Source organism: Ambystoma mexicanum, chromosome 11 (assembly GCF_040938575.1).
Source record: "Ambystoma mexicanum isolate Mex_15411 chromosome 11, UKY_AmexF1_1, whole genome shotgun sequence".
NCBI lineage: Eukaryota > Metazoa > Chordata > Amphibia > Caudata > Ambystomatidae > Ambystoma > Ambystoma mexicanum.
The window spans coordinates 399,736,708-399,752,128 of NC_090934.1; positions in this window are offsets into that span (position 1 = coordinate 399,736,708).

Sequence of the window (15,421 nt, forward strand, 5' to 3'; positions counted from 1 at the left end):
GGCTTCTTGCGTTGGCTGTTTGAACTGCGGCTAGCACTTTCTCTGCATCACCCTGGGCTCTTTGCAGTCTCGTAGAGCGGAGCCAATTCTTATATGTTTGTCGACACTTCCTTAGTTGTTCCTCTTTCTCTGAATTGTTGTTCCTTTTTATTTGTAGGAGTTCTGCTCTATATTTTTTTCTTTTAGCGACTAGGGATTTGTTGTAAGCATGCATTCTTGTGATCATTTTCATCCTGTTTGGATCGTGTTTAACCTCGAAAGCCTTCAACAGCCATCTATATTCCACTGCATTCTGATTTTCCAATGCATGGCTGTCATATTGCCCCGCAAGTTTCGATATAAATTGTTTTTTAATTCTTAGTCTGTTTCTGCCCCATGATACTTCTGTTGTGCCGATTTTCTTTGTGTGGGATTTTCTTGTTCTCCATGATAATTCAGTTTTCAATAGGTTATGATCACTATGCGTTTGCTTCCTGATTGTGAAGGAATTTATCAACTGTAAGGTGTTGCCTCCTACGAAGCAGTAGTCTAAGCAAGCTCCGCTCTTTCCACAAGACCACGTGTTTGCCCCCTGCAGGTCGCCTCTAGTCTGGCTATTCAGCATTTTCATGTCACAAACTTCCATTTCCTCCATCCATCTCTTTTCTTTGACTGCAAGATATTCACCGACTTTTTGCTTTACATCCTTGTCCAATAGTTGGATGTTGAGATGGCTGCAAAATATGATAAGTTGCTCTTTGTCCTCCATCATGGACTTGTCAATCGCCTCAATGATGTGACTTATATAGGTTTCTGTTTTTGTCATATTTTCGGTCCAGTAGGTGTTGATTATGAGCAACTTAGTTGGCCCTTCTTGGTCCGTTTTTTTATTTTATTTTTAGGATTGGAACAAATTGATTAGGGATATGATGTTCCAGGACTTGCAAATCACTGTCAATCTTCTTCAGGGTTAGCAGGCCTGCAAAAGGTCTTCCCTTTGGTCCCTTTTGTGCTGGGTTTATGTAGACCTCGTAACCCTCACATAAAGGAGTCGTCCTCAGCCAAGATTCCTGTATACAGATGATGTTGTATTGACCCAAGAAGTTACTTCCTCCAGAGAATAGATGCTTAAAGCCTCTGGTGTTCCATGAGGCACAGAGGATATTTTTTAATTTCTCCTCATCGATCTATTGTTTTTTCTTCGAGGTTAAAGCATTCGCCATCCAAGTCCAGTAATCCTCCTTCTTACAATCCGCTTTTGGTGTAATTTGGTTTTTATACGACTTGCCTGAATTATCAACAGTAAACCTCAGTTTTCTTACAAGGGCTTCTGAAAGAAAGCCCCCCTTTTGTTTTGGGCACTCAATGCTAGCCCACTGGACTTGACTTTCTGTAATTCCATAGGATAATTGTCACGTTATCCGTTGTGGAAGTTTCCCTTCTTTGTTTTTTTGGCGATGGGTTTTGATTACCTCTATGATCCTTTAGATCATCCCTTGTTTGTACAAGTAATTTTTTAGTTTTTAATTCCTTTCTAACATCACCTTTGCTTTAATCGAGCTTCTTTTCTTCCTTTCTATCTTTTTCTTGCACTCTCCTTCCTTCTGCACTGTTGTTTCTGACTTTTCCATCTAGATCACTTAATCGATAGCCCATTTTTATGAGTCTCTCAGTGGCTTCCATCAGTGTCTGTTTAATCCTATTTGATTTTAGGTGAAGTATAACTTGGTCAAGCCGATCTTCATTCACAAATTCAACTATTGTTATGTCGACCGTTCAGATGTTCCGCAGCATTGGGATTTGATTGAAAAGTGTTATTACATATTTCCTATTCAGTAGAGCACGTTTGGGGCCTTTCAATGTTATTTCAAGCTTTAGGTTCCACCCTTTTATGAGTATGTTGCCATTTGTGCACCTCCCAGGAAATTGTTTTCTCAAGTCACTTTTATTATTTCGTTCCTCATTATTTTGTTTTTTTTGTTTTTGGGGTGACTTTTCCCTCCGATTTTTCTTTCCATTTTCTTCTTGTATATGTTGCTTCCTTTTTTCTTCCAGTGTTTTGAAGGGTACTTCTCTTTGCTTGTCCTTTGAGCTTCTCCTTTCATTTGGCGGTTCCTCCCGATTAAAATCCTGAGTTTCTGGGGCTTTCTCCACCACACCAGGTTTTCTTCTTTGCCTTTTCTGTGCCGATGTATCTCTAGCTCGGGCTGACGGAAGGTCCTTTTCCTTGTCTTCGATATCCTGCCAGTCCGATAGACTGATATTGTCCCATTCTTCGTCTTCCTTATTTTATTTGAGAACTTCTATAGGATCTCTTAGACAGGCATTGGACTCGTCATCTGACCATTCCACCTGCTCTGATTCAATTTCCGCTATAGGATTTTTTTCCATGATTTCTGGGGACAGTGCAGTGTCACTAAGTATCATTTCTCTCCTTGGTTTCTTAGCACATTGCAAACTTTCCCTTCTTGGTGGCGTTCTTATGTTTCTCAGGAAGGCTCTTGAGCCGTTCACTTTCCGCTTTACAGCTTGGTTCTTTGACTTTTTTCCCTTTTTTGGTTCCTTATCTAGTTGATCGTCCTTTTGTAAGTCTTGAGTTGAATTGGAAGCCGGCGAATGCAAAGATTGAGAAGTTTGGTTTTAATGGAGATTCTCCTCTCTTTCCTGCCTGGCGGATCGGGGGGATCGTTTAGCTTGGACAACAGCTTGACCCTCCCTTTTTCGGTTTTGATACTTCACCTTGAATTTGGCTCCATTCACCTTGAATTTCATTGGGCCATTTCCTGGCTTCATCTCCGCCGGGTTGCTGTGGGGATTATCCATTTGGCACATGTTCCTCATCCATTTGCAGTCCTCCAATACTGCGCCCATCAATAGTGATTTGTCATAAGCATCTTTTCTTGCTAAATCACTAAGTCGTTTCTGCCAGATGTTTGTTTGATCGGATTATTTATCCATTCTTATTTCCAGTCTCTTCAAGGAGCCTTCCATTTCCATTGTCTGCTCTTTAATGTATACATTTGTCTGGGTTACCTCCTGGAGGGAGTCCTTTACCGTCTTATATAGTTTGAAAAATGGAGCAATGGAAAGGGTTAGCGATGCCATGATTATATTTTGAATGTGGACTGTGTCATTATTTCTTTCTATTTTGCAGGAATCGCTAATTAATTGAGCTAGTTCCTCTTTGAATAGGTCTGCTAGCATAGGCATTGTGTCCACTTGGTGGGGGGGGTTGGTCGGTTTGGTTAGATGTTGTGTTTGTGTGTGGCTGTGCCAACCTGAAGCCCTCCCCTTCTTCTTCCATGCAAACCACGGGTACTTGCTCCATGTCTAGTGCAGCAATCCTGTATTTTATGAAAGATAGGCTTTTTCTTTTCTCTCTTGCGATTTTCCCTGTTTGTTACGTTCACCTGGTTCCCACAGGAGCGTATATCGAACCCAGACAGCTGCGGCCTCCACCAGCGTGAAGCGTAGGGCAAAGATGACCGACTGGACGGACACCCTCAGTCTTGTAAGCTTGACTCATAGAAGAATTCTCCTGTAGATGGAGAAAGATATTTAAACCCATGGATGTGAATGCAGACCCCCCTCCCTGCTCCCGTTCTTCCCACTTGCCACCTCCGATATTCCCGGTCAGTGTCCTCACCTTATGTTTTTGATTGGTGAGCTCTCCATCCTGCGTGGCATGCAGAGGCACGTAGATACCAGTTACTTCACTGGTTTTAGGTGTTGGTGTTCTGAACGGTTATTGAGTCCGGAGTTTGGCAAGTTTTTAAAGAGTTCAAAATGTCCAAAGTTCACTCTTGCACTCCCCTGTTGATTTGCGGCGGTAAATTCTGTCTGGAGGTTGCTGGCAGCGTTCAGGTAAGAGTCTGTATTACCCAAACTATCCTGTAAAGGTGCGCGAGATTAGCTCACTGTCTTTTCCTTTTTTCCTAGATGCGGCGTATTGAAGGATGAAGCCTCCGGTGATAGCCAGGTAAGTCTTGTAACATAACTGATTTTAGTCTCTTTAGGCTCACCTTGCTTTTTCTTGTCTTTTCCCCAGGTGTTGAAAATCACCGAAAAAGTGACTGAGGCAGCGCAGAGTCGGAAATGCTGTGGGCTGGTGAAAATGGAGCGGCGCTGCAGCTGGGATGCGATGCGTGCCGGAAGAATTTCCCTTCAGGCTCGGAGTGATGCAGGATCCGAAATCAGGTGAGGAATCAGATTAAAGTCTGTAATCTAACCTCTTCTTCTATTTTTCCTTTCTCTGCTAGGGGCTCCGTGTTCGAGGCGGGCGTGGCAGAAGGCTGGATGCAGGTTTGCAGACACGATGAGCGTTACGCTGCTAAATGCAGAATAACGCGAAGCGTGTGTTGAAGATCGGGCGTGGTTTAAATAGCTTTGAAAGTAGTCCCAGGTAAGAAGTTCCAAGAACCACACCCAAGTGAAAAGTAGTCCTTGTAGAAAAATAGTCCCGCCAGGTCTCACATTGGCCTGGATGCATGTGCAGCATGGTCTGCCTGAGGTAAGTGATGACTATGAGCCTGGCGCCTTAGGCGCCAGGAATGATTTCTACTATGAGCCTGGCCCCTAAGGCTCCAGGACTGAACCCAGATAGCCCCTAGCCGGGGCTTCTGAGGTTTAAACAGATGTCCGGATGCCTGCCTCCGGGGCGGATGGGCTTGGTCCAGCTGCCCGATGGTAGGCATCATGACACCGTTAGTGCTGTGATATCCTGGATTATTTTATTCGCCAGCCTCGAATTACTCAGGTACATTTTTGGCAAGCTGAAGCTTTCACTGTCATCATGGGATGTTTTCGGTCGGTCATCAGTGACCGTACTGCTTTCACTGGTGGCCGAGATCTTATTTACTTCAAGATCCTCTTCATTACTTGGTAATGCACACTTCTCTCCTGTTTCCCCTCTGGTTTTCCCTTCTCCGTTCGGGCATCCAAGTTTCTTGTTTTCGGTGGTGGGGCTTTTTCTCCCCCTTGATGGTGTATTTCTGTTGTATTCGTCAGAAATATGTCCTCCATCATTAGCTCTTTTCGGGCAACATCTATTTGCTCCAAATCTACATGGTCCCAGGGGCCATCGTCTTCCCATATTCCCTCCTTCGACTCCCTCTGGCTGGGGAAGTGTTCCACAATTGCTATTTCCCACTTAGAAATCTCTTTAACTGTATCAGTCATTTCAATTATCAGTAGCCTCCTCATCTTTCTTTGATGGGCTAGCACTATCATCTCTGGTTTCAAATGTCTTGCCTTCCTTCTCGGAAGAAACAGGAAGGAGATCAACCCCCTTTTTAGTTTGGCTCCCTTCCAAAGTTTTGATTTCTCCCCGATCAGGGGTTTTAGGCTCCACGAGAGAGCACTTGTCAGATCTGGGCATTTTTCTGGGACCATTTCCCTCAATGTTCATGGTTCCCTCCAGTTGGGTCTTATTTGTCCTCGGAATAATGAACAGGGCACTCTCAAGAGAACAGAGCATCACTCAAGAAAACTGTGCATGTCCAACCGGAGAACATCTTGAAGTGTTTAATTGCACGCAGGGAGACGTGATTTATAGGCAAGCTATTTATTTACATTAATAGCTAAGTGAAAGTGAATTGGCCCCACCGACCGTGGAAAGCAACTGACATGAGACGCGTTTGAAACTCGCATTCCAAACATACGTCTTTATGTTCTATTCACCCTTCCATCACGGGAGCTCGCGAAGGGTCCCGTGATGAAATGATGAAAGGACATTACACATCTCCCTTCCTTAGTCTCTTGTTGTTTATGGAACACAGTCTAGTAGGCTTCTTCTACATCTCCCTTCCTTAGTCTCTTGCCGTTCATGGAATACAGTCTAGTAGGCTTCTTCTGTATCCTCAGTAATATCAGACAAAATCCTTCATGCGGTTTGGTTTGCGGATCACTCTCCCTGTTCTTGACATATGCAGAGGATCTGGTTTAGATGTTGGCAAGGAAATTTTTGACATTACATTTCTATTCAACCTAGATCTCACATGCTGAACATTCCTTTTCATTCTTTCATTGTCACCCCAACTGAGTTGCTCCTTGTGTTCCATTTCACCAGTATTTACATCCTTACTTGACTCCATCACACATACTCTCTCCATATTCCAGACTCTACCATCTTGCACTCTCACCGCATGTCTAAAAACCTCAATCACACTCACTGGTTTGGACCATTTGCAGGGTCCATCTCTTAGTACAGGAGGTAGTTTAATTCTCACCAGACCCCCCACTCTGGGAACCTTGTTTCTTTTCCTTTTGCTCATTAGACTATCGTGAGCTGCCTTGTTCCTCAGCTGGATTTTCCTAATACTCTCTACTGCCTCTCCAAAATCTTTTCTTACTATGGTCTCCCTCTCCAACCAAGATGGTGTCAATTTGGTGTTTGCTCTGCGCCCTCCACTTAACTCAAAAGGTGATAGACCAGTAGTACTATGGGGAGTAAAACGGTGAGCAATTATTTTCCTTTTCACCGCTTCTTCCCAGTTGAGCCCATTTGACCAAGCCCACCGAATAGCATCCTTGAGTACCTTATTGAATCTCTCAACCACCCCATTGGTTTGTGGGTGGTATATTGCACTAGTTTTGTGCACAATGGAATTACTGGTACAGAACATTTCCATCTCTTTTGACCTGAATTGGACACCATTATCAGTTAATATGCTTCTTGGGAAACCCTCTCTAGCGCATATCTCTGACAAAAAATCTATCACTATTTTAGCACTCATATGAGGTTTGATTAAAACTTCTACCCAGAAGGTCAATGACCACCAAGAAGGTCAATGACCACCAAGCAAAATTGTTGTTTACCATCACAATGAATAGGCCCTAGTATGTCCATGCCTACTTCATCCCATACTTTCCCTGGAATATTCGTTATCACCATAGGGTAATTCGCACTCACACACGCCCTGTCACTCTGATTACAAAGGATACATTCTCTGATGGTTCTCTCGATTTGCAGGTCACATCCTGGCCACCAGAAATCATCGCGTATTCTCTGTTTAGTCTTCACAATTCCTTGATGGCCTTCGTGGCCCAGATCGATGATTCTTTGTCTTAGACTTGTAGGTGGAATTATTCGATCTCCTCTCATAATTCTGTCACTCGCTACGTTGAGTTCATCTGCAACTCTCCAGTATTCGATGAGACCGGACCCTTCAAACATAACTTTCTTTAAACTTCCATTGCTTCGTATAATTTGTTTCAACTGTTTTATGCTATCATCTTGTCTCTCCGCTTCTTCCCACTCAGTTTTGGATATGGAAAGCGCTTCAACGTTCAAAACAACTTCAGGATTGTTTTCACTTTCATTGTCTACTTCAGAATTGTTGGTAAGTCGCGACAGACAATCAGCAGCACGATTCTTCACTCCTGGTACATATCGTACTGTACAGTTGTACTCTTGCAGAAGTACAACCCATCTTTTAATTCTGTTATATACATTGTCCAAACCTTTATTCATAATGACATGTATCAATGGTTTGTGGTCAGTGCGAATCTCCACCTCCACTCCCCAGATGAAATTCCTGAACTTTTCTGTTGCCCACTTGATGGCCAGTATTTCCTTTTCTATTGCAGCATACAACCTTTCTGCACCCTTTAACAATCTAGATGCAAACGCGATAAGAACTTCTTTTCCTTCAACTTCTTGTGTGACAACAGCTCCTAACCCTAGGTTGCTTGCATCTGTTGTTATTATAGTCTTCCTCCCACTCTTGAAATTCCTCAATGATGGTGCTCTGTTTAATTCTGATTTGATATTTTCAAATTCTTCTTCGCACTCCCTGTTCCATTCAAATGACTTCTTCTTTAGAAGTTCACGTAGCGGAACAGTATGTATGGCAAAATCCTTTATAAACTTAGAATAGTACTCTGCCATTCCAATGAACGTACGCACGCCCTCCTTTGACTCTGGTCTTGGCATGTTCATTATGGCATCAGCAAGTTGTTTCCTTGGTTTTATGCCGCTAGCAGATATGGTATGTCCTAAATATTCGATTTCGCTACGATTTATATTACATTTATCTCTACTAAGGGTCATACCTGCTTCATATAACTTCTTGTAGACATGTTGTAATCTTTCATTATGCACCTTCTGGTTGACGGCGTGTACCAGTATGTCATCTTGAAAACAAATAATCCCTTCGTCACCTTCAAATAGTTTGTGCATGATTCTCTGAAATACTGAGGCAGCTGACACCAACCCAAATGGCAATCTTCTGTATTGATACAGCCCATCAGGCGTGATAAAGGCTGTCATTTTCTTAGAATCCCTATGAAGTTTAACCTGATGGTATGCTGATGTTAGATCCAGAGTGGAAAAATACTTCGAGGGTCCAATAGTGGATACAATCTCTTGAATATTGGGGAGTGGATGTCTGTCCGGGATCACGCACTTATTTAATTCTCTCATGTCTACACATATTCTCAATTTTCCGGATTTTTTTCTTAATACAACTAACGGTGAAACCCATTCACTGGCATCTATTCTCTCGATGATTTTCTGATCTTCCAATAATTTAATCTCCTTTCTTACTTCTTCTCTCATTGAAAGCGGGATGTTGCGTAACTTCTGCGCAACAGGAACATGTCCTGGCTTCATTTTGATCTCATGAACAAACCCACGCAGACATCCGATGTCTTTCCTGAAAATTTCTTTCACCATATCAGCTTCCTTGGCGACTTCTTTGTTTCCTTGAAGTCTTCCAGCGTTGTTTTCAACTGAATATACAGACTCATCCGACGCAGCATCCAACTTCACTTTGAGTTTGCATTGGTGGGTCCAACTTAACAAAGGCGTTCTCCCCTTCTTTGTTATGTATATTTTCCCATTTGCTTTCCTCTCCTTGAATTTGAGTGCTCCCCAAAACCATCCAATGACATCTATTTTAACTTCGCCATATGCTCTGGGATTTATGTCTGGTTCATGCAGGTATTCATGTTTCTTCCTGTCATTTGTGGTATCAAGGTATATTTTGCACCTGAATCAATCATCATGTGCATGTTGGTTCCATCAACACAAACTACGGCCTTGGGGCTTTCTATTTCTTGTTCATTTTCTTCGTCTGTCACGACAAACACACATTCTTCTTCGTCTTCATCACTATTTTCATCGCTTCCTATCCAGTTAGTGGAAGTGTTTTGCCTTCTGCAACATCGTGCGTAATGCCCCTTGCCTTTGCATTTCCTACATATAATTTTCAAAGCAGGACATTCTGGGTTATCCGCCCAATGATCCATGCTATCACATTTAAAACATCTCCCTGTGTTCTTCCTTCTAGGGTCGTCTCCACGCCTGTGCGGACTTTTCTTTCTCACATCACTGTTATAAATTCTGGAGCTTGGTTTTTTCCTTTTATCATCATTCCACGGTAATCTCCCGTTTCTTTCTGATTTGTATCTCCTATTGGAATTTCCTGAAATTTGGGCAATGGGTTCATTCTCTTTACTTGTAGTAAGTGTATTATGCTTCTCTTTTGAAATTTCATGTTTAATATCAGTATTTTGCATCCTGCTTTCTAATTCTTTAACACATTTCTCAGTGTGCTCCACTTCCTTGGCCACACGTAAGACAGTGGGCCTCATTACGACCCAGGCGGTAAGTTACCGCCTGGGCCGTGACTTTACCACCATGGCGTAAACTACGTTTACGCCATGGTGGTTGGCGGACTTACCGCCCCATTCCGAGGTCGGCGGGGCGGTAAGTCCCCAATCCCCATTTACCCTTCCCCATTCCCATTTTTGCCCCATAGGGCATAATGGGAGTGGGGAAGGCGTTAATTACGCCACCGTAAATTACGGTGGCGTAATTAACTCCATGGTCCCTTAGCGCCATGGATTTTAACACCTGCTAAAAGCAGGTGTTAAAAGCGCCATGGCGCTAAGGGACCTCGTAGTTGGCGGTAAGGGGTCAGCGCAGCTAACGCTGGCGTTAACCCCTTACCGCCAGGGTCGTAATGAGGCCCAGTGTCCAAGTTGGGGTCGTCCTCAGCCCATAATCTTTCTCTTACTTTGCTACTCCTACACTCCAGCATGAATTGATCTCTCAACCTCTCGTCCAACTGAGTATTGAAATTGCATGTCTTGGCTAGCTTTCTCAAACTAGTGATGTACTGTTCTATGCTCTCACCCTCTCCTTGAGTTATTTTCCCAAATTTATAACGTTCCAAAATAGTGCTCAGTTTCTTTTCATAATGTTTTCCCATCTTCTTCACTGACCGCTCATATTCATTTAAGTCATTATCTTCATCAGAAAGTAGATCTGGTAGATCTTCAAATTTTTCCTGCCCCGCCGGGCCTAAACAATGCATTAAAAGAGACTTCCTCCTCTCCACGCTGCAATTCTGACCACATACAACGCCAGCGTAATGTTCAAATGATTTAATCCATCTTTTCCATGGAATAGCTGGTTCACCAACATCCGAAGGAAAAAACATTGGCGGTGGTACACTATTGAAAGACATGCTGACCACAAAATATATGTGCCACAAAATTGGAAAGGGTTGACCAAATTTGTGAATTACGGTCTCCTTAATGTCTCTTTTAAATTCGAATGCAGGGAGTTGCTGCAGTACAATAATGTATCACTTTAATTCTCTGTTTCTTTTTTTTTTTCCAATGTACTTGCACACAGTGTAGAGAATATGGGTGGATGGCTTGAAATGGTTAATTATCAGCCACCAATATGACTTCCTGCAAAATTTAAACGCTTATCAGTTCAATGTACCTTCTCTTTCCATGTGATTGCGCCTTTATACTGATGATTACGGTAGATGGAAAACTTGTAACTGACAAAAAAAATAAACACCTCTATTCTGTGAAATACGGTAAGCTTAACAGCACAGGCCAAGAGGCGTGTCCGGACGGCATACATTAAAAGTAAACACAATCAGGATTAAGAAAAACTACTCACTTAATTGACTTTGACTAGCCGTCGCTGGAAGTCGAGTTGATTGTAAGCGGAGCAGAGCGGCCACAGCTTTTATGACAGCTGCAGGGCCTGCTCACGCACATAAATCACAGCTGGCAAACCGGGCGTAGAAGATGTTAAACAGATTCAGGTAAGATGAAAGCCTGGGGCACACAAAGGGGCGGTGGGGCCTGAAGATCCTCGTCGCCACTTGAAGTGTTTAATTACACGCAGGGAGACGTGATTTATAGGCAAGCTATTTATTTACATTAATAGCTAAGTGAAAGTGAATTGGCCCCACCGACCGTGGAAAGCAACTGACATGAGACGCGTTTGAAACTCACATTCCAAACATACGTCTTTATGTTCTATTCACCCTTCCATCACGGGAGCTCGTGAAGGGTCCCGTGATGAAATGATGAAAGGACATTACACATAGCAACACTAAAGAAAGTTATGCCGGTTTAACTGTACCCCATACTGCAAAAGCAAATTTGACCCATAAACCCAGGCCTGACCTGGGGGTGGACAGGCCTGGCCTATGGGAGAAAGACACACTGGTGGCTAGATTTACCAAGGACATTGCAAGTTTGTTGCTACAATTAAGCACGGGCTCCAGTTCCAGGTGGGAAAAGCGCTTGATTTCAGACGTTGGAAGGGACTCAGATTCACATCCGGCCTTAACAAGAAGCCAAGAACTGCACTACCCCTAGATGCCTCCTTGGCATTTCAGCCCTCCCCCAAATGCAACCTGCAACCTCCTCTAGATCGGATCTCCGTGGGGAGTGCTCTAGGGATCACTGCCATTACTGGCAAAGCTCAAGCGAAGACTCGAGCGGGGAATATGATCAAGATGCAATTTGGAACATGAAAACTCATCAAGATATAAGAGTAACCGGCACGCCAACATCGAGTTTACGTGTGTGAGACACTACGGAATCCTCCTTGAAGGAAGGCCGCCTGGATGCCCAGACAGCAAAGCTACAGGCTTCCATTGGCTCTATGGCTTCTATTACATTGTCACCCTTTTTAAAATTGTATGAACATTTAAAAGACAGTTTCAAAGATCAGGTGACGCTACTTGCCTTAATGCACACTAAGTTAGTGTTCATCGAATCATTTATTGAGGCCTCTAGAGATAAAAGACTAAGGGAAAAAGAAACAGAGGAGGTGATCATCAAAACCCTTATTGACTTAATTCAAGAAGCAAGGGAAGACAAAAAGGCTTTCCTGGTGGGGATTCGGGATAACATTACACAACTGAAGCCACAAGACAACATTGTGGTCATAAAACCCGATACTAAACAAGTGCCAGCAGAACTGGCTCTGAGATCACTACAGACGGAAACCACTTCCAGCCCGGTGGAACTAGTGGACAGTGCCCTACCTTCGTTTACTCGAGAGAATGAAGATGACTCACGGTACGCTTCCCCCAGGGAGCCCGCAGCCCACTTAGAATCCTTGATGACCTGGAGGCAGACCCTCACCTCAGGTCACCCTGAACTTCCTCAGACACGACCTGGCGGCAGCACTGACCCAACAACGGTGGTCAGGACAGAGGAGACAGATGTGAGATCAACTACTGGTGCAGATCATTTCCCAATCTTTAATTGGGAGCCCCAAACACAGGTCAAAGTTCTGGTAAAAGCCAACAACCCAGTGCAACTTAAGAAACCAAAAAACACACTCACATCGAAAACATCAACGGGCTGTGGCGCACATAACTTTATCAAAAACGTGAGTACTCTATCAGTGGAACCAGCGAAACCCACATCACCAACTGAAAGCTGCTGTACGGATCGTACCAAAGAAAACCCCCTGAATCTGTGAGTAAACAAGAATGCAACCATGCTCCCGTTGACACAGGATGGGATAATTGACATGGAAAAGGTTGAAGACCCCCTGTTGCAGTAGTCAACATACGAAGACTTACAATCAGACGACTTCCTCGAACAACACCCCACAGAAACCAACATAACCTACCCAGACCCTGCAGAGGAGGGGCTGTGATACCAGCCCAAGAGTGTGATCCAACCAAACTCACCATTCCTGACACTGGGGGACAAACGGGCAAAGGTGATGAGTAAGTCAGACACCACAGAGAAGCCATCCTCGCTGCTGGACAGAATGATTGAGCACTCCTGCAACAATAGATAAACACGTGAAGTAGGCAGAGAGCAAGATAATGATGACCAGGACTTGGCTTCCAGCTCTCAACAAGTCTCCCATAGCAGAACGTTCAAGAAACAGGATTCGAGGTACGGTAGCCATAAGGTAATCCTGGAAAGTGTACTGAAGGCTAACGTTGGTTTAATCCTGAATCTCTCAAACATAATGTGTCTCTTTCACCTTGTCCCGCGACTGCGAGGGATTGAATGAAAAGACATCAGGATCGTCGACTTCCCAAACGAGAATGAAAACGACTGAGTGTGCCTGCACGGTTCTACGTGATTTCGCCGAATGAAATGTCATCGTGGGACATTTCATCGCCGAAATCTCATCGCCAGAAACCCTGTATTACATTTTTTTTTTCTGGGGGGGTTCCCCCCAGACCACCCCCTACTTTAATAATCATACCCCAACCCGCACAAAACACCCCCCAAAAAATATTTTTTTAAAAAAAGGGTTTCTGGCAATGAGAATTCCGGCGATGAAATGTCCCACGGTGACATTTCATTCGGCGAAATGCGTGTATACCGCCTGCACATCGCCTCTCTCCCCCTGTCCACCCGGCAGGTGAATGCAAAGACAGCCTAAGGGCTTTGGGTTTTGACTCGAAAGATTGTAAGCCCCAAACAAAACTGGCCCAGGAGCTAGTTCAATCTTTTCATACCCAAGATCAAAAAGGGAGGGTCAGAGGTGCAAGTAGAGCCTGAAAAAATGAAGGTGACCAGCAAAGTAAACCTCTAAGAGACAGGCCAGTGGTATTATGTGGCCCAGACTCCTTAAAGATCACCATAAGAGGAAATAGAAGTAAACCTCTTAGAGCCGGGACTTGAGAGTAGTCCCCCTGAATCCGAAGATTGACAAAGAGCAGTCTTGGGACTGGTTAGCTAGAGCCCTTGGACCGGTCCCTACAGATTAGAGTCTGGCCCGGAGAGGACCTAGGAGGCTGGATATTGGATCCTGGAACACCAGAGGATTTACCCATCTGTTCCAGGCCTTTGATGCAAGAGTGGCCAAACTAGATATCATGTGCTTACAGGAAACGTGGCGACGACATGGCACTCGGGGAAAGCAAGTGCAACCATGGACCACTTTTTTGTCTCTAGCACTGTGCTCTCACAGGTGACATCCTTGAGAGTACACCTCCCCGAACACAGTGACCATGACTCAGTGGTGCTCTCCTGCTTTAAATTGTGCAGGAACAGGACAGAAAGATCTAACCTCTGGAATCACAAGATTGGCCTGAGACCTGGAAGAAACAGGTTGCGAATTACCCGGGTCCTAGTTCCCCTCATGACGGAAAAACTGAAAGCTTGGCAACGGATGGATGAAGGGAGGTGGAATGCGAACCTGTTCTGGCCATCGTATGGGAAGAACAAAGAAGGGGAAGTAAGCCCCATTTTAAACCAAACCACTCCTTTCATACAATAATAGCTTTTGTTGCACAGTGACCTCTGGACCCTAAAATCCCTCTGCCCTGTCACCAGGGGATTAGCAATGAAAAAAAGGAAACAAAAGTATAAGAATTGGGTAGTATCCTATCCCACAGAGCAATCCTCTACCAGAATGATTCCGAAGTTATGCTGCAGGCTCTGGACTTCAAAAACTCGAGAAAGCTATGGCAATTTCTAAATGGCAGGGAAATTGACAACAGCCTACTCCAACTAAACCCGGTACTGGAGAACTGCTTGGTCAAACAGTTTGAAAACCTGTTTGCGCAGAGGGACCAAAAGAGGCAAGTGCCGAGTTATGACCAGTCTACTCATTTGTCGATCCACTTCGACAGGGGGGAAATCTTGCGTACTATAATGAAAGCCATGGCCCAACAGGATAACAAATGCAATGCTAAAGGAGGACCCAGAGGCCCGGGCTGACTTCTGCTTGGTTCTTTCCAACAGATTGCCTGTTGTGTTGGTGTCCAAAAACCTACCAGCCGATCGCTCTTCTTGACGTCCTGGGAAAGATCTTTGGGGGAATTTTGCTGTTACGCCTGAAAGAATGGGTGAACGAGACAGGGTCTTATGCCCCTATGCAAGCTGGCTTTGTTAATGTAGTTGGCTGTGGTCTGAAACTGCTTTTGATTAGCCTCCCAAAAATGAAGACTCTTAAGGGAGAAGGCCGACTTTATATAGCATGCATAGACATGGAATGCGCCTTCGACTGCATCAGCTAGGAGCTATTATGGGCCAAAATAAATGCCATGGGTTGTTCTGGGGACCTAGTGGCCGCAATTAAACACCTGTATACCGGGACAGCCCTGCAGGTCAGACTTGACAAGGCGGGTAATTTGACAAAGGGGATTCAGACTTACAGCGACCTGAAGCAGGGTTGCCCTCTGGCACCCATCCAATATAACAT